At 40.3% G+C, this 22,960-nt stretch overlaps 1 long non-coding RNA gene across 5 annotated transcripts in view; it reads left to right on the plus strand.

The window, feature by feature from the left end:
- The window catches only part of LOC123593089, a 179,505-nt gene that overhangs the window by 112,999 nt on the left and 43,546 nt on the right, over window positions 1-22,960 (plus strand). The window contains exon 1 of one of the 5 annotated variants that reach the window (XR_006710112.1): window positions 3,322-3,366. The exons of 3 other annotated variants lie outside the window; for them this stretch is intronic. This is a non-coding gene — a long non-coding RNA (uncharacterized LOC123593089). Of the gene's footprint in view, window positions 1-3,321; window positions 3,367-18,131; window positions 18,176-22,960 lie in introns of those variants that run through there. One more of the 5 variants, XR_006710113.1, reaches the window with a different exon arrangement.

Raw genomic sequence — 22,960 nt, forward strand, 5'->3', positions numbered from 1 at the left:
TTGCAAATGACATGATTTCATTCTTTTTGATTGCTGAGTAATACTTCATTGTGTGTGTGTGTGTGTGTATGTGTGTGTGTGTGTGTGTGTGTGTGTGTATATATATATATATATATATATATATATATATATACCACATCGTCTTTACCCATTCATCCATCGGTGGACATTTGGGCTCTTTCCATACTTTGGCTATTGTTGATAGTGCTGCTATAAACATGGGGGTACATTTGTCCCTTCAAAACAGCACACCTGTATCCCATGGATGAATGCCTGGTGGTGCAATTTCTGGGTCGTAGGGTAGTTCTACTTTTAGTTTTTTGAGGAAACCCCATACTGTTTTCCAGAGCAGCTGCACCAGCTTGCATCCCCCCCCAAATTTTTTAATTGACATCTAAATTAGCATATAGTGCAACAATGATTTCAGGAGTAGATTCCTTAATGCCCCTTACCCATTTAGCCCATCTCCCCTCCCATACCTCCTCCAGTAACCCTTTGTTTGTTCTCAATATTTATGAGTTTCTTATGCTTTGTCCCCCTCCCTGTTTTTATATTGTTTCCCTTCCCTTATGTTCATCTGTTTTGTATTTAAAGTCATCATATGAGTGAAGTCATAGATATTTCTCTTTCTCTGGCTGGCTAATTTCACTTAGCATAATACCCTCCAGTTCCATCCACATAGTTGCAAATGGCAAGATGTCATTCTTTTTGATTGCCGAGTAATACTCCATTGTGTGTGTGTGTGTGTGTGTGTGTGTGTGTGTATACACATACATACATACCACATCTTCTTTATCCATTCATCCATCAAGGACATTTGGGCTCTTACCATACTTTGGCTACTGTTGATAGTGCTGCTATAAACATGGGGGTGCAGGGGCGCCTGGGTGGCTCAGTCAGTTGAGCGTCCGACTTCAGCTCAGGTCATGATCTTGCAGTTTGTGAGTTCGAACCCAGCGTCGGGCTCTGTGCTGACAGCTCGGAGCCTGGAGCCTGCTTCGGATTCTGTGTCTTCCCCTCTCTCTGTGCCTCCCATGCTCATGCTCTGTCTCTCTCTGTCTGCCAATAATAAATAAACGTTAAACATATTAAAAAAAATAAACATGGGGGTGCATGTGTCCCTTCGAAACAGCACACCTGAATCCTGTGGATAAATACTTAGTAGTGCAATTACTGGGTCGTAGGGTAGTTCTATTTTTAATTTTTTGAGGAACCTCCATTCTGTTTTCCAGGGTGGCTGCACCAGTTTGCATTCCTACCAGCAGTGCAAAAGAGATCCTCTTTCTCCGCATCCTCGCCAACATCTGTTGTTGCCTGACATTAATGTTGACCATTCGGACAGGTGTGAGATGGTATCTCATTGTGGTTTTGATTTGTATTTCCCTGATGATGGGTGAACTTGAGCATTTTTTATGTGTTGTTTGGCCATCTGTATGTCTTCTTTGGAGAAATGTCTATTCATGTCTTTTGCCCATTTCTTTACTGGATTTTAATTTTTTTTTTTCAACGTTTATTTATTTTTGGGACAGAGAGAGACAGAGCATGAACGGGGGAGGGGCAGAGAGAGAGGGAGACACAGAATCGGAAACAGGCTCCAGGCTCTGAGCCATCAGCCCAGAGCCTGACGTGGGGCTCGAACTCACGGACCGCGAGATCGTGACCTGGCTGAAGTCGGACGCTTAACCGACTGCGCCACCCAGGCGCCCCTTCTTTACTGGATTTTAAAACTCGATTTTACAAGAATCAAATAGATGATGCTAGATCCTAGGTGTATTTTGGTCTGGGTGTTGAAAGTGGTTTGACAGATTAGAAAGAAAAGGGGGGGGGAGAAAAAAAGGAAATCGTTTGAGAATTTGAAAAAAAATGAATACACTGAAGTAGACTGAAATGAGATGATGGGGGTAAAATAGACTTTGAAAAAATATACACAAAAGTAAAGAATATAGTAGAAAAAAAATAAAGAAAAATATTTTTAATGAAAATTAAAAATAAAATGAATTTTTTCATTTTCTGTATTTAAGAAACAAGAAAAGAAATGAAAAAGAAAAAGGAGACAAAAAGAGAGAATAAAAAAGAAAAGAAATCATTTGAAAATTTGAAAAAGTGAATACACTGCAGTAGACTCAAATAACATGATGGAAGTAAAATAGAATTTGAAAAAATTTACATAAAAGCAAATAATATAGTAATGAAAATTAAATAAGAATATCTTTAATAGAAATTGAAGGTAAAAATGAAGTTTTTCTTTTTCTGCATTCAAGAAAAAGAAAAGAAATGAAAAAGAAAAAAAGAAAAAGAAAAAAGGAAATTGTTTGAAAATTTGAAAAGGTGAATACACTGAAGTAGACTAAAATAAAATGATGGAAGTAAAGTAGAATTTGAAAAAATTTACACAAAAGTAAAAAAGATAGTAATAAAAATTAAAGATATTTTACTAAAAATTGAAAATAAAAATGAATTTTTCTGTATTCAAGAAAAAGAAAAGAATTGTAAAAGAGAAAAAGAAAAAAGAAAGAAAATTGAATCGATGAACCTGCTAACAGATTGAAGTAGGACTGAAATTGCTTCATTTCCCCCTAGAAGTCAATCTATGTAGCTCTTTATAGTCCATAAACTAAGCTGGTGGTGAGGTTTGTGTTCTTGAAGAGCGAAGTTGGCCCAGTTGGGTGGAGCTCAGTGTAACAGCTCTGTTCTCCACTAGATGGCGCTGGTAGCCTACTGGGGTGGATTGTTGCAGAGCTTGTAGGTGCGTATGCGCATGCGTGGGAGCGGTGAAACTGGCCCCACCCAGCTACCCCAGTCTGTTCTCCCGGATCAGCAGTCAGGCACCAGTCCTCTGTCTTCAGCTCTCATCCACTCCCTGTTTTTCACTGTCTGTGACCAGGCCCCAGGCAGTAACTCTCTCCCAAGTTTTGTCTCAGATGTGGCTGCTTTCCCTGGCCCCTTACTTCTGAAGGACTGCGGCTTTGACCCGTTCCGCCCCTCTGTGGGAGGGTCTCACTGAGCAATGGCCGAATATCGGCTGTACCCAGGAACGCCCGCTGGACCCTGTTGTTGCTGGTGCCCCGAGACTCTGGCCAGGTGCCAGCCCGCCCAAGAAAATGTTTGCCAGACAGTGTAGCAGCAGCGTTTCATGGATTATGGAAAATCACAACACACATCTGGCACCAGGCTTCACCCTTAATGACCTTGCCCCAGCACCAGTGAATGTGGCCACCTTCTGGGGTCTGCTGGGACCAGGTGACTTCAACAGTCTCTACCAAATGTCCTTCCATCAGTGGAACTGCTTTTCCCCGTGTGGCCTGAGAACCTGCTGGACCCCACTCTGTTCCTGGGGATTCACCCTTCCCACCAGAGCACCACCAGGTATTGAGCTGCAGAGTTGCAGCCTTTGTGCTCCCCTTGTTTACAGTCTTAATGGAATTTAAACCCTCTCCTTTCTCCTTTATCCCTTTTTAGTTTAGTCCCTGCAGCTGTTTCCAATTTTCCACTTTCTCTCCAGCTGCTTTTGGGGAAGGGTGCTTTTCCCGTATTCTCCCCTCCCCCACCCCGCTCCCAGTCTCTGTCCTCACCACCCATAAAAGTGGTTCCCTATCTTTCGTGGCTTCTTGCTCCCCAAGTTCAGCTCTCCATAATGCGTACCTGCTGAATTCTGTGGTTCAGGTTGTGCAGATTGTTGTGTTAATCCTCCAATCAGTTTTCTAGGTGTGTAGGATGGTTTAGTGTTGGTCTGGCTGTATTTCATGGACATGAGACACACAAAAGACTTCCATGCTCTTCTGCCATCTTGGGTCCTCCCCCCATATAAAGAACTCTTAAACTCAATAATAAGAAAGCAAGCAACTCAATTTTTCCCACCCAAAAAAATCCAATTTTAAAAAAGAGGAAAGGACTTAAACACACACTTCACCAGAGAATTGGTGAGGGACAGGAATGTTTGTGTCCCAAGGCCTTTACCTTATTGCAGTGCATACATTGAAAGTCCTGGAACTTATCAGAGTTTTTATTACTATTGCTGCATAACAAATTAACCTAAAACTTAGCCAGTTCCAACAGCACTATTTATTATCTCATGGTATCTATGGGTCAGGAATCGCTTAGCTGGATCCTCTGCCTCATGGTCGCTCATAAGGTCAAAATCGAGGTGTCAGCCAAGAGTCTGCAGTCTTATCCAAAGTTTCAACCATAGACCTGCTTCCAAGCTCACTCAGTGGTTGTTGGAAGAATTTAATTCATCAGGCTCTTTTGGACTTAGAGCTTTAGTTCCCCACTAGTTGTGTGCCACAGGTCACCTTCAGTACTTCAGCATGTGGGCCTCTCCAGTATGACAGCATAATTCATAAAAGTGTGCACATTAAGAAGGCAATAGAGAGAGCTGGCTAGCAAGATGGAAGTAATAATCTTCTGTCACCTAATCATGGAAGGTGATACCCCTCAATGCTGCTATAATCTATTGGTCAGAAGCAAGGTACTCAGGAGGGGATTATACAATGCCATGGATATCAGGAGGCAGGGCTCAACAGGAGCCATCTGAGAGGCTACCTACCACACTAGCCTCAGGAAATTCAGTTTTCTAGGTCAGTTCATTTTTAATTCCTGAAATCCAAGTACATAGAGTATTTCCTTCTAAAAATTTTAACCATGCTATTTCCAATCAATTCCTTGGACTAATGATAAATAATTCTATGTGAAAGTAGGTTTCCTTGCCTATTTCTACCCAGCACCCAGTCTGGTTTCATACTATCTGAGCCACAATGGGTCTCTTTACATCTATATGCCTACCTTTCTGTGTGCATTTACCTCCTTCTGGAATGATTGTTCTTTATCCATTGCAGAAACTCTTACTCATCTTTCAAGATTTAGCTTATGAACACCTTTTTAAAAAGGTCTTCCACTTATGCATGCTATACACACATACTCATGCTGCATTCTACAGCCTGGGTGAGGTTTTGTTTGTTTATTTTACCATTTATTATGAGGCTTATGTGTGCCTGACACATACTAGGTTGCACTCAACAAATGTTTGTAGTATCAGCAGATAAATGCTGATAAACAGGGTGTAATGAGTGCATTAAATAGGACTGAATCTTTGCTTCATGGGTCCGGAGCAGAGAACAGGGAGTGCCTCTCCATCTTGCTGTAAAGTTCTGCCTGCTAAGTGCCGTCATACCAGCCAGTCACTTACATGGGATGTTCCTTAACTGTTGCTCTACTTCTGTGGGAATCAGACCTGTAGCTTTTCATGAAGATTCATCCAGGTTCCCCAGAGACTAAAGATTATGACATAATTTGTCCCCATGTATGTTAGAGCTTTGTGGGCTTTCATTAAATACTAAGCAGTAGCAGGATCTCCTAGATGCCTCATTCTCTTGAGGTCAGTCCAAGAAGACTCAGTTTCAGTCCTTGGAAACCCCAAAATAACTCAGTTATTTTGGCCATATTTTCCTGGGATGACTGAAGCCAGTGCTGCAGTACTGGATAAACAAGGGTGAATGGAGATGGAAACTAAAAATAGCATGCCGAATCACTCTGGCTAAGAATAGGCTCCAAAAGCACTGTGATGAGGTGTTCTTTTTTTTTTTTTTTAATTTACATTCAAGTTAGTTATCATATAGTGCAACAATGATTACAGGAGTAGATTCCTTAATGCCTCTTACCCTTTTAGCCCATCCCCCCTCCCACAATCCCTCCCATAACCCTCAGTTTGTTCTCCATATTTGTGAGTCTCTTCTGTTTTGTCCCCCTCCCTGTTTTTATATTATTTTTGTTTCCCTTACCTTATGTTCATCTGTTTTATATCTTAAAGTCCTCATATGAGTGAAGTCATGTGATATTTTCCTTTCTCTAATTTCACTTAGCATAATACCCTGAAGTTCCATCCACATAGTTGAGAATGGCAAGATTTCATTCTTTTTGATTGCCAAGTAATATTCCATTGTATGTATGTATGTATGTATGTATGTGTGTGTGTGTGTGTGTGTATATATATATATATATATATATATATATATATATATATCTCATTTGCAAATATCGTCTCCCATTCCATCAGTTGCCGTTTAGTTTTGCTGATTGTTTCCTTTGCATTGCAGAAATTTTTATTTTGATGAGGTCCCAATAGTTCATTTTGGCTTTGGTTTCCCTGGCCTCCAGAGACGTGTTGAGTAAAAAGTTGGTGTGGCCGAGGTCAAAGAGGTTTTTGCCTGCATTCTTCTCGAGGGTTTTGATGGATTCCTGTCTTACATTGAGGTCTTTCATCCATTTTGAGTTTATTTTTGGGTATAATGTAAGAAAGTGGTCCAAGTTCATTTTTCTGCGTGTCACTGTCCAGGTTTCCCAGCACCACTTGCTGAAGAGACTGTCTATTCCATTGGATACTCCTTCCTGCTTTGTCAAAGATTAGTTGGCCATATGTTTGTGGGTCCATTTGTGGGTTCTCTGTTCTGTTCCATTGATATGAGTGTCTGTTTTTGTGCCAGTACCATACTGTCTTGATGATTACAATTTTGTAATATAGCTTGAAGTCTGGGATTGTGATGCCTCCTGCTTTGGTTTTCTTTTTCCAGATTGCTTTGGCTATTCGGGGTCTTTTCTGGTTCCTTACAAATTTTAGGATTGTTTGTCCTAGCTCTGTGAAGAATGTTGGTGTTATTTTGATAGGGATTACATTGAATATGTAGATTGCTTTGGGTAGTATTGACATTTTAAAAATATTTGTTCTTCCTACCAGGAGCATGGAATCTTTTTCCATTTTTTTTTGTGTGTCTTCTTTAATTTCTTTCATCAGCTTTCTATAGTTTTCAGTGTATAGATTTTTCACCTCTTTGGTTAGATTTATTCTTATTCTTATTCTTAGGTATTTTTTGGTTTTGGGTGCAATTGTAAATGGGATCCATTCCTTGATTTCTCTTTCTATTCTTCATTATTGGTGTATAGGAATGCAACTGATATCTTTTTTTTAATGTTTATTTTTGGAGAGAGAAAGAGACAGAGTGTGAGCTTTGAAGGTGGCAGAGAGAGAGGGAGACACAGAATCCGAAGCAGGCTTCAGGCTCTGAGCAGTCAACACAGAGTCTGACACGGGGCTTGAACTCATGAGCTGTGAGATCATGACCTGAGCCAAAGTCAGATGATTAACCAACTGAGTGACCCAGGTGCCCTGGAATGCAACCAATTTCAGTGCATTGATTTCATATCCAGCGACTTTGCTGAATTCATGGATCAGTCCTAGCAGTTTTTTGGCAGAATCCTTTGGGTTTTCCATATAGAGTATCATTTCATCTGTGAAGAGTGAACGTTTGACATCCTTCCGGCCTATTTGGATTCCTTTTTTTTATTTGTGTTGTCTAATTGCTGAGGCTAAGACTTCCAATGCTATGTTGAATAACAGTGGTGAGAGTGGACATCCCTGTCTTGTTCTTGACCTTAGGGGGAGAGCTCTCAGTTTTTCCTCATTGAGGAGGATATTAGCTGTGGGTCTTTCATATATGGCTTTTATGATCTCGAGGTATGCTCCTTCTTTCCCTACTTTCTTGAGGGTTTTTTTTTTTATCAAGAAAGGATGCTGTATTTTGTCAGATTCTTTCTCTGCATCTATTGAGAGGGTCATGTTGTTCCTGTCTTTTCTTTTATTGATGTGATGAGTCACATTGATTGTTTGTGGATATTGAACCAGCCCTGCATCCCAGGTATAAATCCTGCTTGGTCGTGGTGAATAATTTTTTTAATGTGTTGTTGGATCCGGTTGACTAATGTCTTGTTGAGGATTTTTGCATCCATACTTATCAGGGATATTGTTCATTCTCCTTTTTAGTGGGGTCTCTGTGGTTTTGGAATCAAGGTAATGCTGGCTTCATAGAAAGAGTTTGGAAGCTTTCCTTCCATTTCTTTTTTTTTGGAACAGCTTCAAGAGAATAGGTGTTAGCTCTTCCTTAATGTTTGGTGGAATTGCCCTGGAAAGCCATCTGGCCCTGGACTCTTCTTTTTTGGCAGATTTTTGATTACTAATTCAATTTCTTTACTGGTTATGGGCCTGTTCAAAATTTCTACTTTCTTCCTATTTCAGTTTTGGTAGTGTATATGTTTCTAGGAATTTGTCCATTTCTTCCAGATTGCCCATTTTATTGGCATACAATTGCTCATAATATTCTCTTATTATTGTTTTTATTTCTGCTGTGTTGGTTGTGATCTCTCCTCTTTCATTCGTGATTTTATTTATTTGGATCCTTGCCTTTTTCTTTTTGATCAAACTGGCTAGTGGTTTATCAATTTTGTTAACTCTTTCAAAGAACCAGCTTCTGGTTTCGTTGATCTGTTCTACTGTTTTTTTTTTTTTGTTGTTGTTGTTGTTTCGATAGCATTAATTTCTGCTCTAATCTTTATTATTTCCTGTCTTCTGCTGGTTTTGGGTTTTATTTGCTGTTCTTTTTCCAGCTCCTTAAGGCATAAGTTTAGGTTGTGTATCTGAGATCTTTCTTCCTTCTTTAGGAAGGCCTGGATTGCTATATAGTTTCCTGTTATGACCGCCTTTGCTGCGTCCCAGAGGTTTTGGGTTGTGGTGCTATCATTTTCATTGACTTCCATATACTTTTTAATTTCCTCTTTAACTTCTTGGTTAGCCCATTCATTCTTTAGTAGGATGTTCTTCAGTCTCCAAGTATTTGTTACCTTTCCAAATTTTTTCTTGTGGTTGATTTCGAGTTTCATAGCATTGTGGTCTGAAAATGTGCACGGTATGATCTCGATCCTTTTGTACTCACTTAGGGCTGATTTGTGTCTGAGTATATGGTCTATTCTGGAGAACGTTCCATGTGCACTGGAGAAGAATGTATATTCTGCTGTTTTAGGTTGAAATGTTCTGAGTATATCTGTTAAGTCCATCTGGTCCAGTGTGTCATTCAAAGCCATTGTTTCCTTGTTGATTTTTTTTTTAATATATGAAATTTATTGTCAAATTGGTTTCCATACACACCCAGTGCTCATCCCAAAAGGTGCCCTCCTCAATACCCACCACCCACCCTCCCCTCCCTCCCACCCCCATCAACCCTCAGTTTGTTCTCAGTTTTTAACAGTCTCTTATGCTTTGGCTCTCTCCCACTCTAACCTCTTTTTTTTTTTTTTTTCTTTTTTCCTCCCCCTCCCCCATGGGTTCCTGTCAAATTTCTTAGGATCCACATAAGAGTGAAACCATATGGTATCTGTCTGTCTCTGTATGGCTTATTTCTCTTAGCATCACAATCTCCAGTTCCATCCACGTTGCTACAAACGGCCATATTTCATTTTTTCTCATTGCCACGTAGTATTCCATTGTGTATATAAACCACAATTTCTTTATCCATTCATCAGTTGATGGACATTTAGGCTCTTTCCATAATTTGGCTATTGTTGAGAGTGCTGCTATGAACATTGGGGTACAAGTGCCCCTATGCATCAGTACTCCTGTATCCCTTGGATAAATTCCTAGCAGTGCTATTGCTGGATCATAGGGTAGGTCTATTTTTAATTTTCTGAGGAACCTCCACACTGCTTTCCAGAGCGGCTGCACCAATTTGCATTCCCACCAACAGTACAAGAGGGTTCCCGTTTCTCCACATCCTCTCCAGCATCTATAGTCTCCTGATTTGTTCATTTTGGCCACTCTGACTGGCGTGAGGTGATACCTGAGTGTGGTTTTGATTTGTATTTCCCTGATAAGGAGCGACGCTGAACATCTTTTCATGTGCCTGTTGGCCATCCGGATGTCTTCTTTAGAGAAGTGTCTATTCATGTTTTCTGCCCATTTCTTCACTGGGTTATTTGTTTTTCGGGTGTGGAGTTTGATGAGCTCTTTATAGATTTTGGATACTAGCCCTTTGTCCGATATGTCATTTGCAAATATCTTTTCCCATTCTGTTGGTTGCCTTTTAGTTTTGTTGGTTGTTTCCTTTGCTGTGCAGAAGCTTTTTATCTTCATAAGGTCCCAGTAATTCACTTTTGCTTTTAATTCCCTTGCCTTTGGGGATGTGTCGAGTAAGAGATTGCTGCGGCTGAGGTCAGAGAGGTCTTTTCCTGCTTTCTCCTCTAAGGTTTTGATGGTTTCCTGTCTCACATTCAGGTCCTTAATCCATTTTGAGTTTATTTTTGTGAATGGTGTGAGAAAGTGGTCTAGTTTCAACCTTCTGCATGTTGCTGTCCAGTTCTCCCAGCACCATTTGTTAGAGACTGTCTTTTTTCCATTGGATGTTCTTTCCTGCTTTGTCAAAGATGAGTTGGCCATACGTTTGTGGGTCTAGTTCTGGGGTTTCTATTCTATTCCATTGGTCTCTGTGTCTGTTTTTGTGCCAATACCATGCTGTCTTGATGATGACAGCTTTGTAGTAGAGGCTAAAGTCTGGGATTGTGATGCCTCCTGCTTTGGTCTTCTTCTTCAAAATTCCTTTGGCTATTCGGGGCCTTTTGTGGTTCCATATGAATTTGAGGATTGCTTGTTCTAGTTTCGAGAAGAATGCTGGTGCAATTTTGATTGGGATTGCATTGAATGTGTAGATAGCTTTGGGTAGTATTGACATTTTGACAATATTTATTTTTCCAATCCATGAGCAGGGAATGTCTTTCCATTTCTTTAAATCTTCTTCAATTTCCTTCATAAGCTTTCTATAGTTTTCAGCATACAGATCCTTTACATCTTTGGTTAGATTTATTCCTAGGTATTTTATGCTTCTTGGTGCAATTGTGAATGGGATCAGTTTCTTTATTTGTCTTTCTGTTGCTTCATTGTTAGTGTATAAGAATGCAACTGATTTCTGTACATTGATTTTGTATCCTGCAACTTTGCTGAATTCATGTATCAATTCTAGCAGACTTTTGGTGGAGTCTATCGGATTTTCCATGTATAATATCATGTCATCTGCAAAAAGCGAAAGCTTGATTTCATCTTTGCCAATTTTGATGCCTTTGATTTCCTTTTGTTGTCTGATTGCTGATGCTAGAACTTCCAGCACTATGTTAAACAACAGCGGTGAGAGTGGGCATCCCTGTCGTGTTCCTGATCTCAGGGGAAAAGCTCTCAGTTTTTCCCCGTTGAGGATGATGTTAGCTGTGGGCTTTTCATAAATGGCTTTTATGATCTTTAAGTATGTTCCTTCTATCCCGACTTTCTCAAAGGTTTTTATTAAGAAAGGGTGCTGGATTTTGTCAAAGGCCTTTTCTGCATCGATTGACAGGATCATATGGTTCTTCTCTTTTTTTTTTGTTAATGTGATGGATCACGTTGATTGATTTGCGAATGTTGAACCAGCCCTGCATCCCAGGAATGAATCCCACTTGATCATGGTGAATAATTCTTTTTATATGCCGTTGAATTCGATTTGCTAGTATCTTATTGAGAATTTTTGCATCCATATTCATCAGGGATATTGGCCGGTAGTTCTCTTTTTTTACTGGGTCTCTGTCTGGTTTAGGAATCAAAGTAATACTGGCTTCATAGAATGAGTCTGGAAGTTTTCCTTCCCTTTCTATTTCTTGGAATAGCTTGAGAAGGATAGGTATTATCTCTGCTTTAAACGTCTGGTAGAACTCCCCTGGGAAGCCATCTGGTCCTGGACTCTTATTTGTTGGGAGATTTTTGATAACCGATTCAATTTCTTCGCTGGCTATGGGTCTGTTCAAGCTTTCTATTTCCTCCTGATTGAGTTTTGGAAGAGTGTGGGTGTTCAGGAATTTGTCCATTTCTTCCAGGTTGTCCAATTTGTTGGCATATAATTTTTCATAGTATTCCCTGATAATTGTTTGTATCTCTGAGGGATTGGTTGTAATAATTCCATTTTCATTCATGATTTTATCTATTTGGGTCATCTCCCTTTTCTTTTTGAGAAGCCTGGCTAGAGGTTTGTCAATTTTGTTTATTTTTTCAAAAAACCAACTCTTAGTTTCGTTGATCTGCTCTACAGTTTTTTTAGACTCTATATTGTTTATTTCTGCTCTGATCTTTATTATTTCTCTTCTTCTGCTGGGTTTAGGCTGCCTTTGCTGTTCTGCTTCTATTTCCTTTAGGTGTGCTGTTAGATTTTGTATTTGGGATTTTTCTTGTTTCTTGAGATAGGCCTGGATTGCAATGTATTTTCCTCTCAGGACTGCCTTCGCTGCATCCCAAAGCGTTTGGATTGTTGTATTTTCATTTTCGTTTGTTTCCATATATTTTGTAATTTCTTCTCTAATTGCCTGGTTGACCCACTCATTCTTTAGTAGGGTGTTCTTTAACCTCCATGCTTTTGGAGGTTTTCCAGACTTTTTTCTGTGGTTGATTTCAAGCTTCATAGCATTGTGGTCTGAAAGTATGCATGGTATAATTTCAATTCTGGTAAACTTAGGAAGGGCTGTTTTGTGACCCAGTATATGATCTATCTTGGAGAATGTTCCATGTGTACTCGAGAAGAAAGTATATTCTGTTGCTTTGGGATGCAGAGTTCTAAATATATCTGTCAAGTCCATCTGATCCAATGTCTCATTCAGGGCCCTTGTTTTTTATTGACCGTGTGTCTAGATGATCTATCCATTTCTGTAAGTGGGGTGTTAAAGTCCCCTGCAATTACCACATTCTTATCAATAAGGTTGCTTATGTTTATGGGTAGTTGTTTTATATATTTGGGGGCTCCGGTATTCGGCACATAGACATTTATAATCGTTAGGTCTTCCTGATGGATAGACCCTGTAACTATTATATAATGTCCTTCTTCATCTCTTGTTACAGCCTTTAATTTAAAGTCTAGTTTGTCTGATATAAGTATGGCTACTTCAGCTTTCTTTTGGCTTCCAGTAGCATGATAAATAGTTCTCCATCCCCTCACTGTCAATCTAAAGGTGTCCTCAGGTCTAAAATGAGTCTCTTGTAGACAGCAAATAGATGGGTCTTGTTTTTTTATCCATTCTGATACCCTATGTCTTTTGGTTGGTGCATTTAATCCGTTTACATTCAGTGTTATTATAGAAAGATACGGGTTTAGAGTCATTGTGATGTTTGTATGTTTTATGCTTGTAGTGTTGTCTCTGGTACTTTGTCTCACAGGGTCCCCCTTAGGATCTCTTGTAGGGCTGGTTTAGTGGTGACAAATTCCTTCAGTTTTTGTTTGTTTGGGAAGACCTTTATCTCTCCTTCTATTCTAAATGACAGACTTGCTGGATAAAGGATTCTCGGCTGCATATTTTTTCTGTCTAGCACACTGAAAATCTCGTGCCAATCCTTTCTGGCCTGCCAAGTTTCAAAAGAGAGATCAGTCACGAGTCTTATAGGTCTCCCTTTATATGTGAGGGCACGTTTACCCCTTGCTGCTTTCAGAATTTTCTCTTTATCCTTGTATTTTGCCAGTTTCACTATGATATGTCGTGCAGAAGATCGGTTCAAATTACGTCTGAAGGGAGTTCTCTGTGCCTCTTGGATTTCAATGCCTTTTTCCTTCCCCAGTTCAGGGAAGTTCTCAGCTATTATTTCTTCAAGTACCCCTTCAGCACCTTTCCCTCTCTCTTCCTCCTCTGGGATACCAATTATGCGTATATTATTTCTTTTTAGTGTATCACTTAGTTCTCTAATTTTCCCCTCATACTCCTGGATTTTTTTATCTCTCTTTTTCTCAGCTTCCTCTTTTTCCATAACTTTATCTTCTAGTTCACCTATTCTCTCCTCTGCCTCTTCAATCCGAGCCGTGGTGGTTTCCATTTTGTTTTGCATTTCATTTAAAGCGTTTTTCAGCTCCTCGTGACTGTTCCTTAGTCCCTTGATCTCTGTAGCAACAGATTCTCTGTTGTCCTCTATACTGTTTTCAAGCCCGGCGATTAATTTTATGACTATTATTCTAAATTCACTTTCTGTTATATTATTTAAATCCTTTTTGATCAGCTCATTAGCTGTTGTTATTTCCTGGAGATTCTTCTGAGGGGGATTCTTCCGCTTGGTCATTTTGGATAGTCCCTGGCGTGGTGAGGACCTGCAGGCACTTCCCCTGTGCTGTGGTGTATAACTGGAGTTGGTGGGCGGGGTCGCAGTCAGACCTGATGTCTGCCCCCGGCCCACCGCTGGGGCCACAGTCAGACTGGTGTGTGCCTTCTCTTCCCCTCTCCTAGGGGCGGGATTCACTGTGGGGTGGCGTGGCCCGTCTGGGCTACTTGCACACTGCCAGGCTTGTGATGCTGGGGATCTGGCGTATTAGCTGGGGTGGCTAGGCAAGGTGCACAGGGGCAGGAGGGGCAGGCTTAGCTCGCTTCTCCTTAGGTGATCCACTTCAGGAGGGGCCCTGTGGCAGCGGGAGGGAGTCAGATCCGCTCCCTCCCAGGAGGGTTTGGCTCCTCCGCAGAAGCACAGAGTTGGGTGTTTGCGCGGAGCGAGGAAGTTCCCTGGCAGGAACTGGTTCTCTTTGGGATTTTGGCTGGGGGATGGGCGGGGGAGATGGCGCTGGCGAGTGCCTTTGTTCCCCACCAAACTGAGCTCTGTCGTCCGGGTGCTCAGCAGCTCTCCCTCCCTTTGTCCTCCAGCCTTCCCGCTTTCCGAGCAGAGCTGTTAACTTATGACCTCCCAGACGCTAAGTCGCGCTAGCTGTCGGAACACAGTCCTTCCGGCCCCTCCGCTTTTGCAAGGCAGACTCCGGGGCTCTGCTTGGCCGGCGAGCCGCCCCTCCGCCCCAGCTCCCTCCCACCAGTCCGTGGAGCATGCACCGCCTCGCTGCCCTTCCTACCCTCTCCCGTGGGCCTCTCGTCTGCGCTTGGCTCCGGCAACTCTGTTCTGCTAATCCTCTGGCGGTTTTCTGGGTTATTTAGGCAGGTGTAGGTGGAATCTAAGTGATCAGCAGGACGCGCGGTGAGCCCAGCGTCCTCCTACGCCGCCATCTTCCCTCCTCCCCTTGTTGATTTTTTGATTAGATGATCTGTCCATTGCCGTGAGTGGGGTGTTGAAGTCTCCTACTATTATGGTATTACTATTGATGAGTTTCTTTATGTTTGTGATTAATTGATCTATATATCTGGGTACTTCCACATTTGGCGCCTAAATGTTTACAATTGTTAGGTCTTCTTGGTCTATAGACCCCTTGATTATGATATAATGCTCTTCTGCATCTCTTGATACAGTCTTTATTTTAAAGTCTAGATTGTCTGATATAAGTATGGCTACTTCAGCTTTCTTTTGTTGACCATTAGCTTCATAGATAGTTCTCCATCCCCTTATTTTCACTCTGTAGGTGTCTTTAGGTCTAAAGTGGGTCTCTTGTAAACAGCATATAGATGGATCTTGTTTTCTTATCCATTCTGTTACCCTATGTCTTTTGATTGGAGCATTGAATCCATTGACGTTTAGAGTGAGTACTGAAAGATATGAATTTATTGCCATTATGATGCTTGTAGAGTTGTTGTTTCTGGTGGTGTTCTCTGGTGCTTTCTAATCTTTTGCTGATATATATATATATATATATATATATATATATATATATACACACACACACACATATATATATATATATTTATATTTATATTTATTTATATATATATTCATCTTTTCTCCCCTCAGAGAGTCCCCCTTAAAATTTCTTGCAGTGGTCACAAACTCCTTTAATTTTTGTTTGTCTGGGAAACTTTTAATCTCCTTCTATTTTGAATGACAGTCTTGCTGGATAAAGAATTCTTGGCTGCATATTTTTCTGATTCAGCACAGTGAATATATCCCGCCACTCCTTTCTGGCCTGCCAAGTTTCTGTGGATAGGTCTGCTGCAAACCTGATCTGTCTTCCCTTGTAGGTTAGGGACTTTTTTCCCTAGCTTCTTTCATGTTTCTTTCCTTGCCTTAGTATTTTGTGAATTTGACTATGATATGCCTTGTTGATGGTCAGTTTTTGTTGAATCTAATGGGAGTCCTCTGTGCTTCCTGGATTTTGTTGTCTGTGTCTTTTCCCAGGTTAGGAAAGTTTTCCTCTGTGGTATGCTCACATAACCCTTCTACCCCTTTTTCTCTCTCTTCCTCTTCTGGGACGCCTGTGATTCTGATGGTGTTCGTTTTTAGTGAGTCACTGATTTCTCTAAATCTTAAATCGTGCTCTTTTGCCTTAATCTCTCTCTTTTTTTCTGCTTCATTATTCTCTATAAGTTTGTCCTCTATATAGTTGATTCTCTGTTCTGCCTCATCCATCCTTGCTGCCGCTGCATCCATTCGTGATTGCATCTCAGTTATAGCATTTTTAATTTCATTCTATTTTTTATTTCTTTTATCTCTGCAGAAAGGGATTTAATCTATTTTCGTCTCCAACTAGTATTCTTATTATCGTGATTCTAAATTCTGGTTCAGACATCTTGCTAGTATCTGTGTTGGTTAAATCCCTGGCTGTCATTTCTTTGTGCTCTTTCTTTTGGGGTAAATTCCTTCGTTTTGTCATTTTGAAGGGAGAAAAAGAATTAATGAGGTAGAAAAATTGAAATTAAAAAAATTAAAATTAAAAAATATTAAAATTACAAATTAAATATTAAAAACACACACACACACAAATGGAATATATGATGCTAGATCTGAGGTGTGTTTTGGTCTGGGTGTTGAAAGTGGTTTGACAGATTAGAGAAATGAAAAAAAAAGGGGGGCAGAGAAAAAAAAAAGACGTTGAGATTTTGATAAAATGAATACACTAAAGTAGACTAAAATGAGATGATATGGGTAAAGTAGAATTTGAAAAAATATACAGAAAAGTAGACAATATAGTATAAGAAATTAAAGTATTTTTAATAAAAGTTATAAAGAAATATGAATTTTTTCATTTTCTGTATTTAAGAAAAAAGAAGAGAAATGAAAAGTAAAAAAAAGGTTAAAAAAAGAACAAAAGAAAAGAAAGAAATCTTCTGAAAATTTGAAAAAGTGAATACACTGTAGTAAACTGAAATAAAATGATGGGAGTAAGATAGGATTTGAAAAAATTAACATAAAAGGAAAAAATATAGTACTAAAAATTAAATTAAAATATTTTTTAAAGAAATTTAAAGTAAAAATGAAGTTTTTCTCTCTGTGCATTCAAGAAAAAAAGAAATTAAAAAGAAAAAATGAAAACGAAAGAAAGGATATTTTTGAAAATTTGAAAAGGTGAATACACTGAAGTAGACTAAAATGAAATGATGGAAGTAAAGTAGAATTTGAAAAAATTTGAAAAAATTTACACAAAAGTAAAAAATATAGTAATAAAAATTAAAGACAGTAATAAAAATTAAAGTAATAAAAATTAAAATAAAGATATTTTTAATAAAAATTGAAAATAAAAATGAATTTTTCTCTTACTGTATTCAAGAAAAGAGAAAAGAATTGTAAGAGAGAAAAAGGAAAAAGAGAAAAAAATTGAATAGATGAACCTGCCAACAAATTGAAGTAGGACTAAAATTGCTTTGTTTTCCCCTAGAGGTCAGTCCATGTAGTTCTTTGTAGTCCATAACTTAAGCCAGCGTGGAGGTTTGTGTTCTTGAAGAGCGAAGTTGGCCCGGTTGGGCAGAGCTTGGTGTAACAGCTCCACTCTCCACTAGATGGCGCTGCTAGCCTACTGGGGTGGATTGTTGCAGAGATTGTAGGTGCTTATGCGCATGCGCAGGAGCGGTGAAAATGGCGCCACCCAGCCACCAGTCTGTTCTCACGGATCAGCAGTCACGCACCCATCCTTCCTCTTCAGCTCTCATCCAGTCCCTGCTTTTCCACTCTCTGTGACCAGGCTCCAGGCAGTACCTCTCCCCCAAGTTTTGTCTCAGATGTGGCTGTTTTCCTTGGCCCCTTACTTCTGAAGGACTGTGGCTTTGATCCATTCCGCCCCTCTGTGGGAGGGTCTCACTGAGCAATGGCTGAATGTTGGTTGCACCCAGGAATGCCCGCTGGACCCTGCTGCTGCCGGTGCCCCAAGATTGCAGCCAGGTGTCAGCCCGCCCCCCAAAAAGATTGTGAGACAGTGTAGCATCAGTGTTTCAGGGATTATGGAAAACTGCAACACACATCTGGCACCAGGCTTCACCCTTAATGACCTTGCCCCAGCACCAGCGAACGTGGCTGCCTTCTGGGGTCTGCTGGGACCAGGTGGCTTCAACAGTCTCTACCAAATGTCCTTCTAGCAGTGGAACTGCTTTTCCCTGTGTGGTCCGAGAACCTCCCGGCCTCCACTCTGTTCCTGGGGATTCACCTTTTACACCAGAGCCCCACCAGGTATTGAGCTGCGGAGTTGCAGCTTTTTTGCTCCCCTTGTTTACAGTCTTAATGGAATTTAAACCCTCTCCTTCCTCCTTTCTCCCTTTTTAGTTTAGTCCCTGTGGCTGTTTCCAATTTTCCACTTTCTCTCCAGCTGCTTTTGGGGAGGGGTGCTTTTCCTGTATTCTCCCCCCCGTCCAGTCTCCATCCTCTCTCAGCCCGCAAATGGGGTTCCCTACCTTTTGCAGCTTTCTGCTCCCCAAGTTCAACTCTTCATGTTGTGTACCTGCTGAATTTTGTGGTTCAGGTTGTGCAGATTGTTGTGTTAATCTTCCAATCAGTTTTCTAGGTGTGTAGGATGGTTTAGTGTTGGGCTGGCTGTATTTCTTGGACATGAGACACACAAAAAGCTTCCGTGCTGTTCTGCCATCCTGTCTGGGAAACTTTTAATCTCTCCTATTTTGAATGACAGCCTTGCAGGATAAAGAATTCTTGGCTGTGTATTTTTCTGATTCAGCACATTTATTATATCCTGCCACTCCTTTCTGGCCTGCCAAGTTTCTGTGGATAGGTCTGCTGCAAACCTGATCTGTCTTCCTTTGTAGGTTAGGGACTTTTTTCCCTTGCTGCTTTCATGATTTTCTCCTTTCCTGAGTATTTTGTGAATTTGACTATGATATGCCTTGTTGATGGTCAGTTTTTGTTGAATCTAATGGGGGTCCTCTGTGCTTTCTGGATTTTGATGTCTGTATCTTTCCCCAGGTTAGGAAAGTTTTCTGCTATGATTTGCTCACATAACCCTTCTACCCCTTTTTCTCTTCCTCCTCTGGGATCCCTGTGATTCTGATGGTGTCCCTTTTTTAATGAGTCACTGTTTTCTCTGATTCTTAAATCGTGGTCTTTTGCCTTAATCTCCCTCTTTTTTTCTGCTTCATTATTCTCTATAAGTTTGTCCTCTATATAGCTGGTTCTCTGTTCTGCCTCATCCATCCTTGCTGCTGCTGCATCCATCCGTGATTGCAGCTCAGTTATAGCATTTTTAATTTCATTCTATTTTTTCTTTTATCTCTGCAGAAAGGGATTCTAATCTGTTTTGACTCCAGCTAGTATTCTTATTATCATGAGTCTAGATTCTGGTTCAGACATCTTGCTTGTATCTGTGTTGGTTAAATCCCTGGCTGTCGTTTCTTTGTGCTCTTTCTTTTGGGGTGGATTCCTTCATTTTGTCAGTTTGAAGGGAGAAAGGGAATTAGATGTAGAAAAGTTACAATTAAAAAATATTAAAATTAAAAAATCAAACACACACACACAAAATCGAATAAATGATGCTAGATCCTAGTTGTGTTTTGGTCGGGATGTTGAAAGTGATTTGACAGATTAGAGATACAAAAGGGGGGGGGAGGAAATTGTTTGAGAATTTGAAAAAATGAATACACTGAAGTAGACTAAAATAATATGGAAGCAAAATAGCGTTTGGAAAATTTACATAAAAGCAAAAAATATAGTGAAAAAAATTAAAGAAAAATATTTTGAATAGAAATTGAAAGTAAAAATGAAGTTTTTCCCTTTCTGCATTCAAGAAAAAGAGAAACAAAAAAAAAGAAAAAAAAGAAAAAAGGAAATTGCTTGAAAATTTGAAAAGGTAAATACACAAGTAGTAAAATAAATTGATGGAAGTAAAATAGAATTTGAAAAAATTTTACACAAAAGTAGAAAATATAGTAAAAAATTTTAAGGAAAATTATTTTCAATACCAATTGAAAATAAAAATGAAGTTTTTCTCTTTCTGTATTCAAGAAAAAGAAAAGAAGTGTAAAAGGAGAAAAAAAGGAAAGAAAAGTGAATAGATGGACCTGCTAACAGATTGAAATAGGACTGAAATTACTTCGTTTTCCCCCAGAAGTCAGACTATGTAGCGCTTTATAGTCATAGACTAGGCAGTGAGACTTGTGTTCTTGAATAGCAAGGTTTGCTCAGTTGGGCGGGGCTCAGTGTAATGGCTCTGTTCTCCACTAGATGGCGCTGTTCACCTACTGGGTGGAGTGTTGTGGTGCTCGTAATGCGCATGCACGGGAGTGGTGAAAATGGTGCCACCCAGCTACCCAGTCTCCAGTATCGGAACTCTGTTCTCTCCAATCAGCAGTTACACACCTGTCCTCTGTCTTCAGTTTTTGTCCACTCCCTGCATTTTCCCTGTCCGTGACCAGGCCCTAGGCAGCACCTCTCTCCCAAGTTTTGTCTCAGATGCGGCTGTTTTCCCTGGCCCCTTATTTCTGAAGGACTGCGGCTTTGACCTCTTCTGCCCCTTTGTGGGAGAGTCTCACCGAGCAATGGCCAAATGTCGGCTGCACCCAGGAACGCCCGCTGGACCCTGTTGTTGCCGGTGCCCCGAGACTGTGGCCATGTACCAGCCCACCCCAGAAAATTTCATGAGATAGTGTAGCAGCAGCGTTTCAGGGACTATGGAAAAATCACAACACACATCTGGCACCAGTCTTCACTCTTAATGACCTTGCCCCGGCACCAGCAAATGTGGCCACCTTCTGGGTCTGCTGGGACGTGGTGGCTTTACCAGTCTCTACCAAATGTCCTTCCATCAGTGGAACCGTTTTTCCCCTTGTGGCCTGAGAACCTCCCGGACCCCACTCTGTTCCTGGGAATCACCTTTCCCACCAGAGCACCACCAGGTATTGAGCTGCAGTGTTGCAACCTTTGTGCTCCCCCTGTTTACAGTCTTAATGGAATTTAAACTCTCTCCTTTTTCCCTTTTTAGTTTAGCCCCTGCGGCTATTTCCAATTTTCCACTTTCTCTCCAGCTGCCTTTGGGGATGGTGCTTTTCCCATATTCTCCCCCCACCCCAGTCTCTCTTCTCTCTCCACTCACAAAAGCACCTCCTTTCTTGTGCCTTCTTGCTCCTCAAGTTCACCCCTCTGCACCACGTACCTGCTGAATTCTGTGGTTCAGGTTGTGCAGATTGTTGTGCTAATCTTCCAATCAGTTTTCTAGGTGTGCAGGATGGTTTAGTGTTTGTCTGGCTGTATTTCATGGACACGAGACACACAAAAAGCTTCCATGCTGTTCCACCATGTTGGCTCCTTCCCTGCTCTGCACTGTGAGTGCAGACCCCCATGCAAGGCTTGAACTCACAAACTGTGAGATCATGACCTGAGCTAAAACCAGGAATTGGTCCCTTAACTGACTGAGACACCCAGGTACCTGAACAACTCAATTTAAAAATGGACAAAAGAGGGGTTTTGGTTAAGTGACCAACTTTGACTCAGGTTGTGATCTCACAGTTTGTGAGTTTGAGCACTGGGCTTGCTGGGCTCACTGGGCTCCCTGGGCTCCATGAGCTCACTGCTGTCAGCACATGGCCTGTTTCAGATCATACATCCTTTGTCCCCGGTGCTCTCTGCCCCCCCCCCCCCACTTCGATGCTCTCTCAAAAAATAAAATAAAAACTTTTTTAAATAGACAAAACCTCACCAAAAAAGATACAGATGGCATATCAAAAGATATTCCACATTATATGTCACTAGAGAATTGAAAATTTAAACCACTGTAAGATACTACTGCATACCTATTAGAATGGCCAAAATCCAGGCCATTGACAACAACAGATGCTGGTGAGGACATGGAGCAATAAGATCTCTCATTCATTGCTGGTGGAAATGCAGGGGAGAAAACAATTTGGTGGCAGTTTTTCTAAAAGTTAAAGATTTACCATATGATCCAACAATTTCATTTCTAGGTACATATTCAAAGGAATAGAAAGCAGGGACTCAAGCAGATACTTACACCCTAGTTTTCTTAGCAGCATTTTTCATGGTAGTTAAAAGTGGAAATAATCCAAGTGTCCATCAACGGATAAATGGATAAGCAAAATGTAATATATACACAAAATGGAATAGTTAGCATAAAAAATTAAATTCTGATACATGCCACAGTATAGATGAACCTTGAATACATTATGCTAAGCTAAATAAACCAGACACAAAAGGATAAATATTGCATGATTCCTCTTATATGAAGTATCTAAAATAAGGAAACTGACAGAGATAGAAAATAGAAGTTACAAGATGTTGGGTAGGGTGGGGTGATATAGTGGGTTACTATTTAATGGGTACAGAGTTTCTGTTTGGGTTGATGAAAAAGTTTTAGAAATAGTGATGATGGTTATACAACATTGTGAATGTACTTAATGCTACTGAATTGTACACTTAAAACTTGTTAAAATGGTAAATTTCATGTTATGTATCTTTTACCACAATTTCAAAAAAAGGAGAGTGGTTGCCAACAGTTTGAGGACAGGGAAAAATGGATGAATAGGGGATTCTTAGATATAGAAACTATTTTGTATGATACCTTAATGGTGGATACACATCATTATATATTGGTCAAAACCCATAGCATGTATAACACAAATAAATCCTAAGGTAAACTATGAACTTTGGTTAACAATAATGCATCAGTATTGGCTCATCAATTTTAAAAAATATACCACACTACATACAAGATGTTAATAACAGAGGAAACTGTATGTGGCCAAGGATGGGAATGGGTATATGGGAATTCCTGTATTTGCTGCTCAATATTTCTGCAAACCTAAAACTGCTCTAAAAATAAAATCTATTAATTAAAAACATTTTTAAATGTTTATTTATTTTAGAGAAAGCCAGAGCATGAGTGGGGGAGGGGCAGGGAGAGAGAGGGAGACACAGAATCTGAAGTAGGCTCCAGACTCTGAGCTGTTAGCACAGAGCCTATTGCAGGGCTTGAAATCATGAACTGTGAGATCATGA

The sequence above is a fragment of the Leopardus geoffroyi genome, chromosome D4 (assembly GCF_018350155.1).
Source record: "Leopardus geoffroyi isolate Oge1 chromosome D4, O.geoffroyi_Oge1_pat1.0, whole genome shotgun sequence".
NCBI classification, from domain to species: domain Eukaryota; kingdom Metazoa; phylum Chordata; class Mammalia; order Carnivora; family Felidae; genus Leopardus; species Leopardus geoffroyi.